Source organism: Vanessa cardui, chromosome 25 (genome assembly GCF_905220365.1).
Source record: "Vanessa cardui chromosome 25, ilVanCard2.1, whole genome shotgun sequence".
NCBI lineage: Eukaryota > Metazoa > Arthropoda > Insecta > Lepidoptera > Nymphalidae > Vanessa > Vanessa cardui.
In genome coordinates, this window is record NC_061147.1 from 7,465,405 (window position 1) to 7,485,718 (window position 20,314).

The following is a 20,314-nucleotide window of genomic DNA, read 5'->3' on the forward strand; positions in this document are numbered from 1 at the left end:
TGGTAACTGACGGACATAAAATTTAGTCGTTTTCCGGCGTAAAATACCAGTAAGATTTTTTTTAAGTTTTAATTGGTTTAATTTCATTCAATATTCTGTACTATTTTACATAGTCAAATTTTTTTTTTAAATGTGAGACAACATCACATACATTACTCTGATCCCAATGTAAGTAGCTAAAGCACTTGTGTTATGGAAAATCAGAAGTAACGAAAGTACTACAAACACCCAGACCCAAGACAACATAGAAAACTTATGATAATCTACATCGACTCGAATCGAACCCTTAAATTAGGTTTGTGTTTGGGTAAAAACTTTTACAACAACATTAACAGCCCGTCAATTTCACACTGATGCGCTAAAGCCTTCTCCCTGTGAGGAGAGGGTTTGGAGCATATTCCACTACCTTCAATTCGCGCTTCAATGCTGGTTGGTTGGTTTCAATTAGTTTCAAAAGGTTGGGTTCAATGGTGACAGAATTTCGATGCAATTAGTTACATTCAGGTTTCCTCACGATGTTTTCATTCACCGAGCACGAGATAAATTATAAACACAAAATTAACACATGAAAATTCAGTGAGTGTCTGGGTTTCAACCGACAATCATTAGTTAAGCACGCGTTCTTACCACTGGGCCATCTTGGCTCGCCAGGGCTTTGGGTATCAGGTACGAATTTTACTTATATATAACTGGGATGCAAAACTAGTACAATATGGAATGGAAGACAACATCTTGAGGGTCCTATGTGTGGAATGATATATCTGGAATGTTCTAGAATAGAATGGAATAAGGTTCTTCCTATTAAAAGAAGTGTATTGTTATTTTACTTTATAACAGAATCGTTTCTATTGAAGCAATTGATTTCGAAAATTGTGTATACATCACACACATCATCAGCCCATTTTTGTCCACTGCTGGACATAGGCCTCTCCTAGTGCACACCACTGTGGTCTTTCTCCGGCTACTCGCGTCCATTAATACACATATACATCAATTGTGTATAACATTCTAGTTAAAGTACTCTGGTTAAGGATTTTAAGGAAAAAAATAAACTTTACAGTACCCGTCTTTACAATGGTAATAATATTTATACGAGTGTACGAGATACTTTTATCGTTACATAAAAAATAACGTTAAATAAAGTAACGCTATTTTAAAAAAATCGGTAACGAAATAAATTAACGTTATTTGACAACAGTTATCCTAATAAAGTGGATTATAATTCATTTAAATCACGTACTTTGTGCCATTCAACTTCAGCAAATTAGAAAACAGTTAAATTTATTATCTGTTCTATGTTGTATAAAAAATTTAATTGAATCTTTTAACTTCTTAAAGCTAATTTTCTTCGCTTTATTTTGAATAAAAAAAAACAGTAAAACATCAATAGCATACAATAATACAGTTATATTTTTTATCTGTATCGATTCTAATCATCGTACCTTATTGGTGTTCGAAGCCTTGAGCTAATCCAAACTATTTAAACGTCAAATGTAATGCTACTTAAATTGACAACTTGAAAAGCGTCAAATTACCCACTTTTTTAAAATAATTAAACTATATCAAATTGAGTACAAAAAATATGATATAAAATAAAAAGGCAAAATGTTAAATTATAATCCTTATTAATATTATAAATGTGAAAGTAGCTCCTGGCCAGCATCTGTCTAGCGATCTTTCACGACTTCGATGAAATTTGGTATGAAGCAAACTTGAATTCTAAGAAAGGACATACAAAAGGCTGCTTTTTACCTACACGACAATCAACGCCCTAAAACGACTAGTAGAAAATTTCAGTTGCAACTAAAAGGGGGGTGGTACCCTTACTCATCGTATTTACCACCAAACAGTAATAATTGCAATTGTTGTGCTGGTTTCAAGGGTGAGTGAGCCAGAATATTTAAAGGCAAAACGTACATAGCCTCATGCCACATTGGCGATGCATGGGTTAGTTAAAAATTCTTGGGCACTGCACTACTTACCACCGGATTGCCAGTCTAAAAAAATCCAATTTACTTAAAAGAATGTATACAGCAATATCGAGCTAATAAAATTTCGCAAATATCACAGATCTCCCATTAGAAAATTTTATGTTTATCTTAAAGCGTAGTGATTCATTCTTGGCTCACTATTTATACACCTCATTTCACAGTTATATGGAACTCGGCGGCATTTTCAATTAAAACCTCTTTTTAAGGCGTCCTGCCAAGTAGGGTGAGCATAAAATTATGTAGAGCGCGCGAATATACAATTTCGTGTGTTGATTTATATATATACTTCTATAATAATATTATAAATGTGAAAGTAACTCTTGTCTGTCTGACGCTATTTCACGAGCAAACCAAAAACCGAATAAGATGAAATTTGGTCCGCAGCGAACTCAAAATCCAAGAGAGAACATAGCCTACTTTTTTCCTAACACATGACAACCAACACCCTAAAACGCAAACGCATCCGCGGGCGACAACTAGTTGAAATATATAACGAGTATTAAGTATAAAAAGACGTAACTACTTATATATTTCATGTCAATTACTATTTATCACTTTAGATGTAAATAGAACGAATTTGTAATTTGTTATACCACAGACCCCTTCGACCAACTTAGTATAAATCTAAACATTAATACTGTAAATATGATTGAGAGCCAACTAACTCCTTTTAACTAAATAAAATTTGATATTTTTTGAGTGCCTTATTAAATTTCGACATCAAAGGGTCAAGCTAAAATGTTAGCTGATATAACTTTATTCTTAACAAGAAAATCCGTAGCAATTTTCTGCACTTAGTTCTGATGGAAGTTGATACGTTTCCCAATCCCAAGCATTAGTCCATATCCAACTTGGGCTGTTCTTCAGTTCTGTTTGTCAGAATCATCATTATCATCGTAATCTCAATAGCAAATCGCAGTATATATTAAGAATTGTAATTAACACATGCTTGTGGTGTATAAGATCATGTTTCACACTTTGTATTAGCATGTGTCCGTAACTACATCTTGAGAGAAGCACTAACATATTAACTAAATTTTAGTGGTAGGTACCACCCACTTATCAGTTATTCTACCGTCAAATAACAGAAATAAATTTATACCAAGTGAAAATTTTCTGATTTATAGGCAAATAAAGGTAAAGATTATTAAATTATAAATCGCGGATTCTAAAAGATTCATTTATGGAACAATTATTTATAGCACTAAAAGGAGTCCGCGCTTGCCAATACTTAAAATTATTGAATCATCAGAGATTTGTTTCTAAATAAAATAAGGATTATTTAAATGAATAGAAGACAACTTTTTACTATTTTTTAAGATTGGGAAAAATAAATTACACATACAAAATTAAGTTCACACCTACACATATAATCATGTAAATTTATATACAATTAGGTAACAACCAGTAAATATCCCACGATTGGGCTGATGTCTCTATTCCTCGTCCAGTGGGTAGATTGGCTACTTCAATATGGTATGTTGATAATGAATCTAATGCAGGTTTCCTCACAATATTTTTCTGCGCGCGAGATGAATTACAAACATAATTTATGCGAATAAAAATTCAATAATATTCTAATTTGAACTCAGAATCGTCGGTATTTTCTTCAAACTACCCGGCCATAAGTGATCATAGGATAAGTATAATAAATATTCAATATGACACAATAAATCAAAACAAATGTCCGCGCCACATATCAACTTAATATACCGCTTACGTGATATTTATACTAAGAAATTAATTTAATGAATGTTTCTAGGTAACGTGAAAACGGTAACACAATCACGTCGCTGACACGGCAATGTAACTTGAAACACGCACAGACTGTATACTCGTACATTGAAACCTTACTATTGGAAATTGAACTTCTTAATCTCATGGTCTTTATACACACACTAACACAAATAAACAATTACACACATGCACATAATTAACCGTTTACTAAAAATATATAAGAAAAGCCTTACTCAATTCAATAAACATATTATATAGCTGCCTCTTTAGTCTTGTGGCTAGACCGCACTTTCTGAGGTCTAGATTCTAGTATGTACCGATAAAAATTATGTATTTGATATTTGATTGTGTGTGTGTGTGTGTGTGTGTGTGTGTGTGTGTGTGTGTGTGTGTGTGTGTGTGTGTGATTTGATGTTTGTAGACTTCCAGGCTGGATATAATAAATTTAACTATGACTTAGTATTTTAAATGTTAACTATTGGGTTTCTTGCCGACTCTTCTCGGTAGAATCTTCATTCCGAATCGGTGGTAGCTTCACTTAATGTAGTTTGTTAAATGACGATTGGGTATAATTTCTGATTATGTGCTTACCATCAAGTGGTATATTTATCTATTTGCCTATACTATAAAAACACATCTTTCATAATTGTACAAAGATTTAATTCGAAACGTCGTCAACCGTTAACTCCAAGTATACTTTACGCTTAGTCTTTCCATTGATCATGGTTGATAACGCTTATCATCATGATTGATAAGCATGCATTATTAATTGAAATCGTTATTAATTATGGAAACCCTTGAAACTCACAAGATATTTTAATTTGTGTTGTGTTGTGTTGAATTGTTATGCAAAACTTCTTATGCCAAAGATCTATAAGAGATCGTTAAAAGTGATAAGCCTGCTTTTGTGCGCCATTTCATTCTTATCATCCCTGTATAGTATAAAATAAAGTAGCAAACCGCTGTTTGTCTGTCCCTATGTTTCTATAGATATAGATATATCTTTAAAACTACTAAGCGGATTTTAATAGATAGATTGATTCAAGACTTAGGTTCATATGTGAAAAACGTACATTATAAAGTAGAAACACTGAAAATTTTAGAGGCTTCTAATGTGGTGTCGTAAATAAGCACTTTGATTACATTGCAAACACTGACTAAACCCAACGAGACAGATCAAAATAATGCACAACAGTATTAAACGTTAAAAAGGTCAAATATTGATGTCTTAGGGATAGCCCACAACAACCATTTTTTATCTTTTAATTTTCATTCAAAATTTATGGTCTAGTTAGTTATTTTAAGCATTACATAATGTTTAAATTAAATAAACTCAAATAAAGTTAATTTGATATATAATGAAAATTTCAAAGAGTGCTTGTTATACTATAGATGTGTTAGACTTCATAATATTTCATAGTGTTAGGTGTGAAATACTGGCATTACTAGTAAAATATTATTATTTAAATTATATAATTAAAATAAAAAGTATATTGTATACGTAAAAACTTTAAAAAATAATATTTTATTGTACAAAGAGTTACAAATGTAATCCTTAAAAATAATAAGCATAATATTTGATTTAATTATTATGAACAGTCGTGTATGTATGTATTTTCTTTTATTGTTTCATATATAAGTATGCTTATTGTTATGTATTGTCAATGACTAATTACCGCCTTCATGGTTTTCTGTTTGACCTAAAACATTGCAGAGAATGCCTTCAGACATTAAGTCCGCTTTTGTTCCACATAAGATCTAAGATGTTATATCATGGCTCACTCACATTGCCGTTTAGTAAATTCAAATCGTTTGTAAAAAATACATTGGTAGAAAAAGCATATTATTCGATACAAGATTTTGTAGATGATAAAATAGCGTGGAGTTAATACCTGTTGACTTCCAAGCAGGATACATTAATTGAAATAATTGTATTTAATTAACATGACGTTGTATTTTTAAAATGTTAAAAAAGAGTAACTACTGAGTTTCTTGCCGGTTCTTCTCGGTAGAATCTACTTTCCGAACCGGTGGTAGCTTCACTTAATTGTAAAATGACGATTCAAAAGTGCTTATAAAAGCCTACTTGAATAAAGTTTATTTTGATTTTGATTTTTCTAAACCAGAACATAGCTGATAAACGCTATATAGCTGCGTGGTGGTCTAATTCAGTAAGTAAATGGTATCCATTCCAAATGGGATATGTACGGCAGATGATGAAGTGATGGCTATATCTAGGACTAATTAAAGCTGATTATGACGACAATGATGATGATGTAGTAGTGAGCAAGCTAGAGAGTCAATGGGGTCAATGAACTGAAAAATCTAAAGTATAATATCATAAGTCCTCGGGTATAGAACCACAAAGAACTCATTGACCAATGATGTGGGTTGATGTCCTAAAGAGACAAGTAGAAAATAGCGCCATGAAAAAGTTTCACTATCAAACCCGGATGTCAGATAAATGTTATATGTGTATTAAATATAGATATAATATACTATTACTTATTGCCGTTCAGCAAAAACTATCAGAAGCAAGACATACGTCACAATATATCACATATAAAACAATAAATAAACATTAATATATTAACTTTATACGGACAAAGTTGCAGAGAGCTACATGTATTAAATCATATATAATATTAATATTTATCAGTTGTCACGAAAACATACTCAACATACATAAATAATAGCGATCAGGTATGTAGTTCGCACGTGCCGCGTCTAAGCATTACTTAAGGCTAATTCACATAGCTAGAATTATTTAATATAAATGTAATATATATAAAAGCTTATGGTTAATATTGTGGATTAAAGGCGAGTTGTGTAATTCAATCGAGTTTAATGTTAATAATTTTGAATTATTGATGGAGTTTTCAGTCTAAAATTATTGATACTTTTTATTTTAAAAAGTAGTAACGCTTCTATTTATGATAAAGACTTTTATATGCTGATTATATATAAATTAAGGTTTCTGGAGGTTTCTGGAAGAGGTTGCTGTCATAGCGATAAGGCCGCCTCTCGTGCATCTTCCTTGGACATGACTGAAGGATGTGTTTATTATTGTACAATAAAGAGTATCTTTATTTTGATTGTGAGGTTAAAACTCTACCTGTAATGATAGTTATATAGACTAAAAGTAGTGGAAGCTTTTGGCTTATGGCTTAAGGGTAGGTGGACGGGCAAATTGACCCCTTGATGGTAAATCGTATGGCATATTACATACCATCGTACATTGTCACTGGAATAAATATTAACCATTAATTTGGTTGCCTGGAAGAGATCCGCTATGAAGGGATGTGGTCGCCAAAAAAAGTAGCATACAAATGCTACTTTTATTTAAGTTGTATTCATGTTTTTATTTAAGATACAATAAAGTAACTATTTCTTATACCACCAAAGCACTTACCTTGGAAGCTAAAGTGTTATGTCCCTTGTACCTGAAGGCACACTGGCTCACCCTTTAAACCGGAATACAACAAAATGAACTATTAATGTTTGGTGTTAGAATTTCTAATAAGTGTGTGACACCTACCCAGACGCACTTCAAAAAGCACACCAAATCGCGATCTCAAAGGGCTTTACACCCATTTGTATATCAGGAGATATATAAAGATGAAGGAAACCAGATGTATATAGACGAAGGAAACCTTTTCCCTATTTCTGAGGACCAAATTCTATTGCCTAGTTTATTAATAATTCGAGCTGGCCACAAAGCCAATGAGGAGGATTTAGTCAACTATATATAAATAGTAACATACTTAAAACATAAAGAAATATTTTATAAGTTATTCGATTAATAAAACAAAATAACAAACTGGCAAAAACAAATGAAATCATATCCTTCAGTTTGAAGTTAATTAATTTGGTTCTTTTCAATTTTGACGGATTATATTATATTTAGTTTTTTTTTTTAATAAAGACGGAAGTTTAATTTTATTACTGGTTCTATTTTTAAATCCAATTCTTAAACGACGTGAATAAAATAATACGAACGAAGACAAAATAGGTCACAGCCAAGAAACAGAGGGGTTGTTGGTGATCAAGAAAAATTGACTATTTTTTTACGATACGCAAGACAACGTGGATTTATTGTCTTTGGCGCGTTTAGCTTTATGTGAAAACTTGATCGTGGCAAGAAATGTTTTAGACATATTGTTTTCTATTTCATTTTATTTTTTACATTTACTGAATAATGTTTTTTTAGGCTGAATGTTAGATTCCTTTAACCTATGTTTAAATAACATATGTTTAAAAATCGAACATGCTTAAAATTTAAAATATAGTAATATTTAAAATTCTAACACAGACAAAACTTAATTTAGATCACCTTTGTTTATTATTTCGCTATATTTATTTTTAAAAAAGTTAAAATTAAGGAAAAAGATAAAAAGGAAAATAGTAATCAAATCTAAATATACGTTATTGAGTAAACTCTAAAACGTGTCTTTTAATGGTACACTGCAGAATTTAAGCAGTTAAACGAACACTTATTTCACGCTGTTTTATTATCTCTATAATTTTATTATATTTTTAATAAACTTTTTACAATAAACTCTAACAGCTTTTTATTAAATGTTAAATAATCTAGTTTTTATTTGCATCTTATCTGTATATAAAAAAAACAAAATGGCGTCGTTAAAAAAAAATCGCTCAACAAACTCTGATTCGTTTCGTTTACCGCAAATTGATTCAAAGTCAATTTAATTAAAAAAAAAGTAAAATATAGTCACTGCATGTCGCTACGTTGTAAATGCATTTTGTTATATTCATTGTTCGAATAGGTTACCTGAAAAAACCCCCATTGAAAAGCGCCCTCTCACCGTTTTTTATGAAGTCGCGTTCCGCTGAAAAAATGCCTGAAAAACAGTTTCTAGAAAAACCACACAGATGGCGTTAGTGTTTATTTTATTTTTTTTAATTTATGTAGACTAATATAAGCAAAGAACTTTGTTTAATGTATTATTAATTTAGTTTTTAATAAAATATCTATAAATTAATAATAATTTATAATTAAAGTGCATTAATCTGATTTATGAAAATTAATCGCATTTTCATAGAGTTTAATTACAAAATTAGTATTTTTAAACATTTTTTATTTTTTTCTTTTCACGCATCACTTAATATACTTTTAAATCTGTTATAATATTTATTTTGTTAATGTTTAGAGGTTAGCTTTTTAAATTCGTTTAAAATATATTAATTTATAATTGGCCTTTATTTATGGATGGAATCTAATAAGTTTTATTGAAGAATAAAATTAAAATTATTACACTAAGCTTTACCTTCGTATTATATGGATTATTACATTAAGATTATTATAAACACTTTTACGTAGATACTTAATTTATATTAATTTTTAAAAATATTACTTACTTGCATTTTCATAATACACTAAATTAACCCTAAACTATAAATGGTAATCTCAAAACCGTCCCAAAACATCTGAAATTAGTATTGAGGTTAGGATTTTCTTTTATTGACGAGACACCTAGCGCCACCTCCAAAATGAACAAAACATTATACTAATTACGAGAGATAAACCGACGAAATTAAAACGTCATTATTAACCAACAAATGCATAAACAGAAGTGACTTTTCAATTCAGTCGTATAGCAACAACTTAACCCTTTACTGCGCATGTCTCTATACATAAGTAGGTAAGGGAAAAAAACACAAATTTATACCGGGTAAATTTTAAACCTATACTTTTTTTTCCTCTCCCGCATTTTTATGTCGATCCTTTGTATGTGTGCGTTGTGCCAGTTTTAATTACGTATTGACTTAATTTGCCTGCGAGCCTGGCTGTTTCTGGGTACCTTTCGAGGGTTCATTTGTACGAATATGGTGTTTTATCATTTATTCCTTGTAATCAAACGTTTCTAAGTGTTCGATTGTGTGTAGGTTATGTTTTGGTGACCGTTCGCGGGTCGAGTTGTTAGTTTTGGGGGGAAAAAGTGATGCAGTTTGTTACACACGAACGGGATTCCTGATTTTTGGATTATTTTTGTAGCGACGCTGAGTTGAACCGGAACGATGTAATATACGTGAGTTTGTTTTCATTTATTTTTGTATTAATGTTTTGAAGTGTTGTATTAATGAGTGTTAGAAGTGATGACGCATGCTAGCCACCTGTTGATGATCAAAATCATGACGTTTACGATGTATGTATAATTATAATCTAATTCTAGAATTATTATTCTACATTTTTTTTATATTATTAACACTCTCTTATATATGATGATTAATTTCATTAAAATGCTTTAAATGGAATTTGGTATTTTAGGAATGTTTTATCTTTGTGATAAATTATACGTTCTATTTTTAAATAAACTTATTTTTTTTGTTATAATTAATTATTAATAATGCTGTATTGCATAAATAATGTATATGTACACTTGTACTTGAGCAATAATTATTAAAGTGTAATATTTTCATACAATATGTACATATATGTATACATATATTTAATGCAAGATATATATATTGTCTTGTCGGACTTAGGTTATCTAGAGTTCGTTCTCAAATATCGAGACAGATGGCGTGTTTCTAAACTAAACTTTACTATTTTCGGTGCGTAATAAAAGGATCCTTTTTTATTTAATAAAGCTAGAGGCATTATTTTATTCATTATTATTATAATATATTTTCATTTATAATATCAACATCAGGTAGAACCAGTCTGCCTAACTGTATATAAAAAAATAGAAAGGAAAATTATGATAAAAACATTGCTAATAGGTCTATAATTGAACTAATTAATTTTCCTTTCAAAAACACAAATCAAAGTATTGCTATTAAGCAGTGTAAAAAATTAAACGGACTTGCTTATAAGTGTGTAAATTGTTTTAAAATTGTCAATGAACCAAATTTAGGATTTATCATGTATATTACACAAAAATATAAAAAAATGTGAGGTACTAATAGGCACAGTGCTCTACAATAATTTACGGTATTATAATTTATATACTGCTCTTAAATAATAAATGCTTTTTAAATTTAGTGTATTACTGATAATTGGAATTATTATTTTAATATTACCGTTAAAAAAGAAAATTTTGTGACGCTTTTTTTTTGTTGGAACCCAATCGAATGGAATGAATAAAAATTCGAAATTGGAATATTATTTTTTATTCAAGTAGACTCTAATAAGTACTTTTTTTTTTAAATGTAAGTACGTTTTTATTTTATGGGATTAAATTGTGATTTGGCAGAGGTCCGGAATATGGTGCCTATTAAAATAGTGAAGTTATATAGTTATATAAAAAATGACTTCCGGACAGGATAAATTACATACATAAGTTAAAAATAGTAACTACTGAGTTTCTTGCCGGTTCTTCTCGTTAGAATTTACATTCCGAACCGTTGGTTTCTAAGCTAAGCTTCACTTAATATAGTTGTTAAATGACGATTCAAAGGTGCTTGTAAAAGCCTACGTGAATTACGTATATTTTTATTTTGATTTCTCATATTAACTACACATGTAATTCAGTACAATATTTTTTTAGTTTAAACAAATACTGTTATTTGTTTATCCGTATCGATATCCCACGTTACAAATATCCACATTATTTATGACCAATAATGAACTGGCAACTTTAGAAGTCATAAAGACTGACCAGATATGTTTTACGCGGTAACGCCTCGCGATTGTAAAAATCAAGGCTTCGAAATGCTTTCGAACTGATTTTTGAATTTCGAATTAACTTGTTCAAAGTTCGCAATTTACTAAAAAAAAAAAAAAAAACAAAATAAACAAAGAGGTTTTATGTACACTGTTATCAATTACTGAAATGCGTCATAGTTAAATCAAAAATGGAATCTATATAAATGATGACAAGGGGATTTTATGTCTGTTATAGGTTCAATATTGGAATGTCAAATATTAATAGTAACGCCTAAAACTAAACAATGCTTTGACACTTGACTTTTAAAAAATTAACAACTCCTGATTACCTATATCTATTAACACATATAACAAATACACCGTTGAAATACCTATCAACATATAATAGTCTACGTAGCGAAGTTACCTTAAGCAAGAGAAGCCGTGAGCGTATAATGAAGCAGATATAAAAAAAAATAACTATAAAAGCAGAATTTCTCCCACAAAAGAAGCTCACATATTTGTTTGTTCGTAAAATGAAAGAACGAGCTGTCAATATGTTGAGGTTTTACGACAGCGCGGGTTGGTGCTAATTTTGCTTTGCTTGATGATGATTGTATGCATTTCGAAATCGTTTGTATTGTTTAATGTGTGTGAATATATTGAGCCGAGATGGTCCAGTGGTTAGAGCATCTTAACCGATGATTACGGGTTCAAACCCAGATATGTATCATTGTAATCTTCATGTTATTTTTTATTTTTTTTGTTATAAGTTGGCGTTCGAGCAAATAGGCCACCTGATGGTAAGTGGTCACCGTTACCCTTAGAGAATAACCTTGTAAGAAATATTAACTATACTTACATCGTCAATGTGCCACCAACCTTGGGAACTAAGATGTTTTTCCTTTGTGCCTGTAGTTACACTGGCTCACTCACCCTTCAAACCGGAACACAACAATACTGAGTACTGTTATTTGGCGGTGGGCTTGCTCAAAGCCTTACCACCAAGTAATTAATGTTTACCATTGATCTCGTGCTCGGTGGTAAAGAAAACATGAGGTGTCATCAATGGCATCAAGTCACTGGGCTTCAATTAAATGTATACGGTAGAGTCTTTAGCCCAGCAGTGGGATAATACTTTAGATTTGTTATCGTTTATTTCACTATTGTAGTTAAAATTTCTAAGAGATATAAGCCGTCGGTATCGGCTGTAAATAAGCTTTTCTTACCGCACCTGCCCTCTTTCGTGTGCTATAATAAGTATGTCCTGTGTAGTTTACTAGTCGTGATTGTTGAATAAATCATATTTTAATAAAATAATTTTAACGCATACAATATAATTCGTATTTTTGTACCGTATTTAATCTTAGTCGCACACAAAGACATCTTGTAAGCACGAGCGTCACTCACACTAATGCAACAATATAATAATTGAACTTGGAGGGGCGCTTTGTAAGTAAATAGATTAATACGTGTAACTAATTATTTAAAATTATATTTTTAGTCCGTAGTATAGTAATGTAATATACTCCAATATTTATATAAAAGCTATGCAATGTCTTTATTACCCATAGAAGGGTCAGTAACAATATAATCTAACAATAAAACAAATAGTTCTAATAAAGATTCTACCGCCAAATGAGGCGAACAGATAAAAAAAGCTAATGATATCGAAATTCGTTCCGCGCCGCGCGGCTTCCGCTCGAATTTTGAATTTAGAACTTTTTCCTTTTTCCCGCCGTCGGCCATGTTTTTTATATCTTTTCCCCCGTTAATGGTTTGAGTTTTTTTTTGTTTTTTTTTCTTTATTATTATTGTTTTCGGCTTATGACGACTAATGATGATTGTTCGGCGTAATACGGTGGCTGTAATGAATTGATTCGGGCTCGTTGGATTGGCGATTTTTTGTTCGGCAAATTGAATGGGCCATAATGAAATTTTCTAAGAAATTGTTTTATATTTGATTATGTTTCGGTTTTAATAGATTTTTAGGCGTGACCCTAATTTTATGAGTCAATTTAATTTTTTAATGTGAATTTTTTCAAATTCTTATTGGAATTGGAGTTACTGCTTCTAGCCAGTTACTATACATACTAATAGTGATTACTTATATCCAATTTACATAATAAGACTATAATACTATACATTGTTAATGTATACCCTCAATAAAAGAAACCAATGAATTGAAATAATATATAGATATACATGAATAAAAATATTGGAATTTACACATTTTTTTGAGTAGTGTTATTAGTGCAGAATAGGTGCTATTAAACTATCTTGACTATTTAATAGTCTATGAGCGCAAAACAAAACACAGATGTTCTTTTGTTTCCTCGCTCGCATCAATCCGATGTTAGGATGTCACAACCAGATTGATTTCGTAAACTCTGAGGACGAAAATATAATATCACAACTAATATTGCCATCGGTTAATTACCTCGCAACAAACGAACAGTTTTACTTACATATATACATACATTTTAATATTATTAGTGTAATTTTTGCTTCTTTTGTTGCACATAAAATCAATTGTACAAGTAGGGTCCTAGATGATTTTTTGAATAGTAACAGCCTGGAAATTTACCACTGCTGGGCTAAGGCCTCCTCTCCAATTAAGGAGAGGGTTTGGAAAATGTTCCAACACGCTGTTCCAATGCGGGTTGGTGGAATGCACATGTGGCAGAATTTCGATGAAATTAGACACATGCAGGTTTCTTCACGATGTTATCCTTCAACACGAGATGAATTATAAATACCAATTAAGCACCTATATATTGTGGTGCTTGCCTGGGTTTGACCCGAAATCATCAGTTAAGATTCACGCGTTCTAACCACTGGGCCATATCGGCTCGTATTTATTTTTTGAATACTTCATAAAAAAAAAACAAAATATTTTTTATTCACATAGACTCGGTTTTGAACTCAATGTAATGTTAAAAATAAAAATTAGATGCTACCGAGAAGAACCGGCAAGAATCTCAGTGGTTACGTTTTGCCACTATTTAATTACAGAGTAACAGATTACATAGATACAAGACAGTGGCATATTCTAGACTACAATTATTTTTTATATGGAATTAAATTAATTTTAAAAGTACCCAGCGCTCGGAATGTAGCTTTACTAAGAAAGCTTTAGAAAAAATTGGAGTTGAGTTTTGTGCAAAGACATATTGATAAATACCACCCACTCATCAGATACACTACCGTCAAACAGCAGTACTAAATTATTATTATTATTATTATGATTATTAATTAAAACTGAACTTAAATATCTGAATCAAAAACAGAGTTGAAACAAACAATAAATATAAAACCTTATTCTCTTGAACTTTTACGTTCAAGTAAACATTACGTAAACAAAAACTCATCAAAACGACAAAATACTTAATACGTTTCAGTGTTTACAAACGATTTCGATCGTAGTATGATTGTTACATCAAATTGGGTGCAGCCTATATCGTTAGCGGTTCACCGCAACCGGATGACCATTACCGTCGCAATCGTGGTCGCCATTGAAAATAATTACCATCGAGGATGAGGATGATTTATTTGATATCACATAACATATATGATAAAAACGTGTGGAATTAGTTTTCGTTGTTTTCCATGCGTAGATTAATAATTCAATTGTGTTTAATTATCTGTGTATTTTTTTTTTGTTGGAAAAGTTTGACAACTGTTTAATAAATAGATGGACTGACGGACAAATACTACTAATTCAATTCGGGTCTTGGCCTAGGCCAGGGTTGGGTTCGGGCCTCGAATCGAACTAACTAATCCTCTTAATATATCTAAAATATCAACCACTAGGCGTTGCCCGCGGTTTCGCACGTCTTAGAGGATTGGTTTTCACGTGTCAGGTAAATAAAGTTGCCTATGTCTATCCTTTTGGTTCTAGTTTGTTTCATAGCAAATTTCATCTATTTCGGTTCATTGGTTTGGTTGTGATAGAGTAACATATAGACAGAGTTACTTTCACATTTATAATATTAGTGTAGATTTTAAAATTATCTTCTTTCAATTAACTAATCACGTATAATTACATAATCTGACTGTTTATTAATATTATTATTAAACTCACAATCCTAATTAAAATTTCAAAACAATTGACAGCATCAGCACTTTTTTAATTACATTTAATAGACTCAGATACTTTCTCATACAGCCAATTCTATTCAGCCAGTTGTATTAATATTTTAATGTCGTTACTTTTTTTTAAATGAAACCATAAAATGAGACACTCGTACTATAATGGACGGTACACGATAAAATACCTACCGTACATAGATATAAGAATTTTCTATTCCATAAAGAACTTCTCTAATGCATTATCCGAAACTATAAGTTATAGCAAGAAAGATAGTGAGGACCGTCGGCAGAAAAATGTAATAATTGTACAACACTAGTATGATCACCTCACTTGACTTTCATTGTGATATTGTAATTTAAAATGCATCTAACTTGTCATATAATTAATTAAAAATCACATCGAAATAGGTTTAGTTTTATATTTCTATTCAATAGAGATTGCCATCGATAATTATTTTCAATATTCAGTCAACAGATTACAAATTAAAGTATAATATTTAATTTAGTTCTTTGTGATATAACTTATTTCTATGAAATAATTATGAATGTAAAAATAAGATTAACCTCTTTATCAAATTAAAAAATAAATAAAAAAAGCAAAGTTTTTGAAGGTTCTCATGTTTCGGTCCGGAAGAAATAAAAACTAGTAAAAAATACACGCGATAAGATTCGTACAATATTTGCAGCAATGTTTGAAATCCTCTGAAATAAATTCATAGAATATTTTATGCATTTTCTGACCGTACGAGGCTCTAGTTTACAAATCCTGCCGGAAAAACTATACACATACACTATTCAAATACATTATATTATATGTCTATATAATAACGACGAAAAACTTCTTATAAAAAAAAGCATTCATATAATCATTGGTGATATATTGAAATATACATTATCTTAGAACGATATACAACTAGTATCAAAATCAAATCGTATTAAAACAAAGTATCAAAACTTATTACTTTTTTTGACGTTTCACTACAATAAGTTTATTCGTAATTTGTAATGTTATAATAATTTATGATGTTCCTTTCTTTTTGATATTTGCTAGTGTAACTCAAGTTAAGCCAAATGAATGCACATGTGTGTGCACAACACAAGTACTCTCCACATTCTCGAAGCTTCGACGATTTGACGTGCTTTCCGAGGCACGGGAATGTATGTCCCATGTTCCATATTCGAACAAATACAGAATTATTTTTTTTTAATTTTTCTACTAATATTAGTACAACCTTCAGACAGTGCGCCATTATTTCGCAATGGTGTATATTCTTGGTTGTTAAGAAAGAAGGTCGTAAGTACGATATGAGGTCTTACATATATGTACGTGAAAGTTGAATATGTGTGCGTAACGTAGATATTAGAAAAAAAATTGTTTACTTACTGGATGTAACATTGAAAACAAATACTTTTGTTTTGTAGCTATTTTTAAAAATTTCATAGCTTTTAAATATCGAACCACTTGGATGGAATCGAATCCACGTGATCCTTATACGAAGATATCAATTGAAAATCTGGGCAGCATCACTGAGTTCTCATGTATATAATTTATGATTAGTAAGCATAGAATCAATGTAATCTATACATTCCAAGCCAAAAAGAAAAAAAACTAAAATATTTATATGTTCCATATTTGAATTCACTTTGGCTTGGCTTGGCTTTATTGCAATATTATCTGGGTAGGTACGACCCTCTCATTATATTGTCCTGCCGAATAATACTCAGTATTGTTGTGTTCTTTGGACATTTTTTAGTTCCCAAGGTTGGTGGAGCATTACAGCTGTAAGATATGGTTAATATTCCTTACAGCGCCAATGCCAATGTCTATCCTGACTCTATCGTTTGGCCTATTAGTTCAACCGCCTACCGGTAGTATAAAAAAATAGTGAGTGATTATGTGTGTGCCAGACTGTTAGAATGCAACTAAAATCAACAACTCTAGCTCAAAATGGTGCTAGTGAAAGTTCTGCTTATATTCTATTTTTGTACCTATGCATAAATAATAAAAGATATCCCTACATATTACCTATTTATATTGTTTTTATTATATCGTTTCTTTTAGTTCAGACAATACATTCCCATGTATAGATATAGTGAATAATATTATATCAAATCTCATCCAGTCTAGTATTCATTTCTGACATCCATGTCAATACTTCATACGAGAAGGTGCAAGCACGCACACATACATATCATCGTCTATTCGGTCTAGGAATAGCTCTTTTAGAAATATATTGAGACGACTTTAAAGTTAATTTTTTTTAACTTTATAATAAAAAAACATACTGCTGATAAAAATATAAAGTTCACAAATAAATACAATAAGAATAATTATTAACAATGTATAAATAAATAAATCACATGTTAATACGAATTTTAAATAATTATTTAAATAGTCAAATCAACAACTAAATATTTATAAATGAAACGTGTAATGATATAACTTAAGAATTACTTCGAAGACAGTGTTGTTCTTTTACTATATTAATTAATTATATCATTATTTTTTCATTAATATATAATATGTTAGAATACTTTGTGAATAGAACATTTAGTCTTGTATTTGGAGTTCTTTATGCAATTTTCAATTGTAAGATCTTTGTTTTAATTGGTTAGTTATGTAAGTATCTTTTACTTATTCATTGACAATATTTTATATAATACTCTTTATTGCACTGAGAAATTTTACATCGTATTTTTATACATGAAATTTTGTTCACAATGGCGGGCTTATTTCTAAAATTTCTTCCAGCCAACCCACAGCTGTAAGAGATAGTGTTATAGAGCCGGTATAAATAGTGCAAGTTTAAGGATATATAAAATCCTAGTGCCATATGTAGTTTATTTTCATCAGTTTAAATTTCGTATTCATATATTTATGTAATTTATTATAAAATTTAAAAAATGCAAGCTTCAAATCTTCTCCATACCCGTCGCAAGGATCGTTCGCACACATCCACACATCACTCACACACACACAGCACACCTGTGTGCCAACTCGTCTTGAGAATAATATATTTTTGTTGCTCTTATGTATTTTTTAGTCGTATTTTATATTTTTCCTATGTACATATATAGGTTTGGGTTATATTTTTTTTTCCATTTTCTTCTCCCTCGCTTTACGACCATCGGTTTTATTTGTACATATAATGTCACTTTTATACGTAAAACATATTAAATTTAAAGTCACTTGTGTTGAAAATAATAACTATATATATAACCACTTGGTGGTAGGGCTTTGTGCTAGCCCGTCTGGGTAGGTACCACCCACTCATCAGTTATTCTACCGCCAAATAACAGTACTTAGTATTGTTGTGTTCCGGTTTGAAGGGTGAGTGAGCCAGTGTAACTACAGGCACAAAGGAAAAAACATCTTAGTTCCCAAGGTTGGTGGCACATTGACGATGTATAGAATAGTTAATATTTCTTACAGCGTCATTGTCTATGCGTGATGGTGACCACTTACCATCAGGTGGCCCATATGCTCGTCCGCCAACCTATACCATAAAAAAAAATAAGAGTGCGGGTACTGTTAACAAAAAAATGTCATCGAAGATAGATAACATCTTAGATGGTAGAGTTGGCAAGAACAGTCGTTATGGTGACGTGAGGAATTTAAACGAAATGGATTCGAACCCACACAACCCACTGTACTTCCATTTTTTTATAATGAATCTCATATTGGATAGTTAAAGAAAATATCATAAGGTAAGGATGTGACCAATCCATATCAAACCAATTGGTGAATCGTGATGGTTAACTGGTAAAGAGGTCTAACAAGAGGATATATACAGGCTGTTATTAAAATGTATTTCTTTAAAAAAAAATATTTAGTAAATCTTCTCCTGAGATATCTCTCCAGTTACTTCTAGCCTGCTCTCGCAATTCGATTAAGCAAGCAATTGATCATGATATATATTCAAATACGTGACATATATTTCATTAAAAATTCGAATAATATTCTGTTATTTACATAAAGTTGGTGCTGTATAACATAGCACTGTCAAAAATAGTATTTTGTAGACGTAAGGCTAACTTCGCTTGCTTGGCGCCAACGCTCTTTGTCTCTTGCTCGTCGAATGGTTCCATCACTGTGTATGTTTTAAGACGCTAAATATTAATAATGTTGACGGATGTTTAATACAAAAATCTAATCTAAAATTGGTACAAAACCTTTAATTTTCTTGTATTAGAACTAAGGGTATATAAACAATTAATTATTAACAATCTAGTAAAAATGACATTTATATAAAAATGGAATATGCCCCAGGTGAGGATTGAACTCACGACCTTAAGATTATGAGACTTACGCGCTGCCTACTGCGCCACTGAGGCTGTGTGTGACATGATAAAACTATTCGACCGTTGAGATTTTTTCTCAAACATGTTATGTTGTTGACAAAAATATCGAAATCTAGGCCTATATTTATGTGACTATAACATAGTGGCGAAATGAACATAAAAAATGCCCCAGGTGAGGATTGAACTCACGACCTTAAGATTATGAGACTTACGCGCTGCCTACTGCGCCACTGAGGCTGTGTGTAACATGATAAAACTATTTGACCATTGGGAATTTTACTCATATATGCTATGTAAAATATCGAAAGGGAGGCCTATCTTTATGTGACTATAACATAGTGGCGAAGAGAACATAAAAAATGCCCCAGGTGAGGATTGAACTCACGACCTTAAGATTATGAGACTTACGCGCTACCTACTGCGCCACTGAGGCTTATGAAGGGCTAAATAAAATTAAAGTATTGTTCACAAATTCAATCTACATAAAATAAACTTTGAACACGCTTGCCTTCTCTATTTAAAAGTGTATACTACTCAATACGTACCCAGTATTTTATGTAAATTTGTTTATGAAAATTAGACC

The 20,314-nt window shown here is 31.0% G+C and overlaps 1 protein-coding gene and 3 non-coding genes across 8 annotated transcripts in view; 1 reads left to right on the forward strand and 3 right to left on the reverse strand.

The window, feature by feature from the left end:
• Positions 1 to 20,314, forward strand: part of LOC124540443 (zinc finger protein rotund-like) — a 199,131-nt gene that overhangs the window by 36,548 nt on the left and 142,269 nt on the right. The window lies entirely within an intron of this gene.
• Positions 19,692 to 19,764, reverse strand: Trnam-cau. Its single transcript has one exon. It is a non-coding gene; the product is annotated as a tRNA-Met (tRNA).
• Trnam-cau lies at positions 19,896 to 19,968 on the reverse strand. The gene has a single exon. It is a non-coding gene; the product is annotated as a tRNA-Met (tRNA).
• Trnam-cau lies at positions 20,092 to 20,164 on the reverse strand. Its single transcript has one exon. It is a non-coding gene; the product is annotated as a tRNA-Met (tRNA).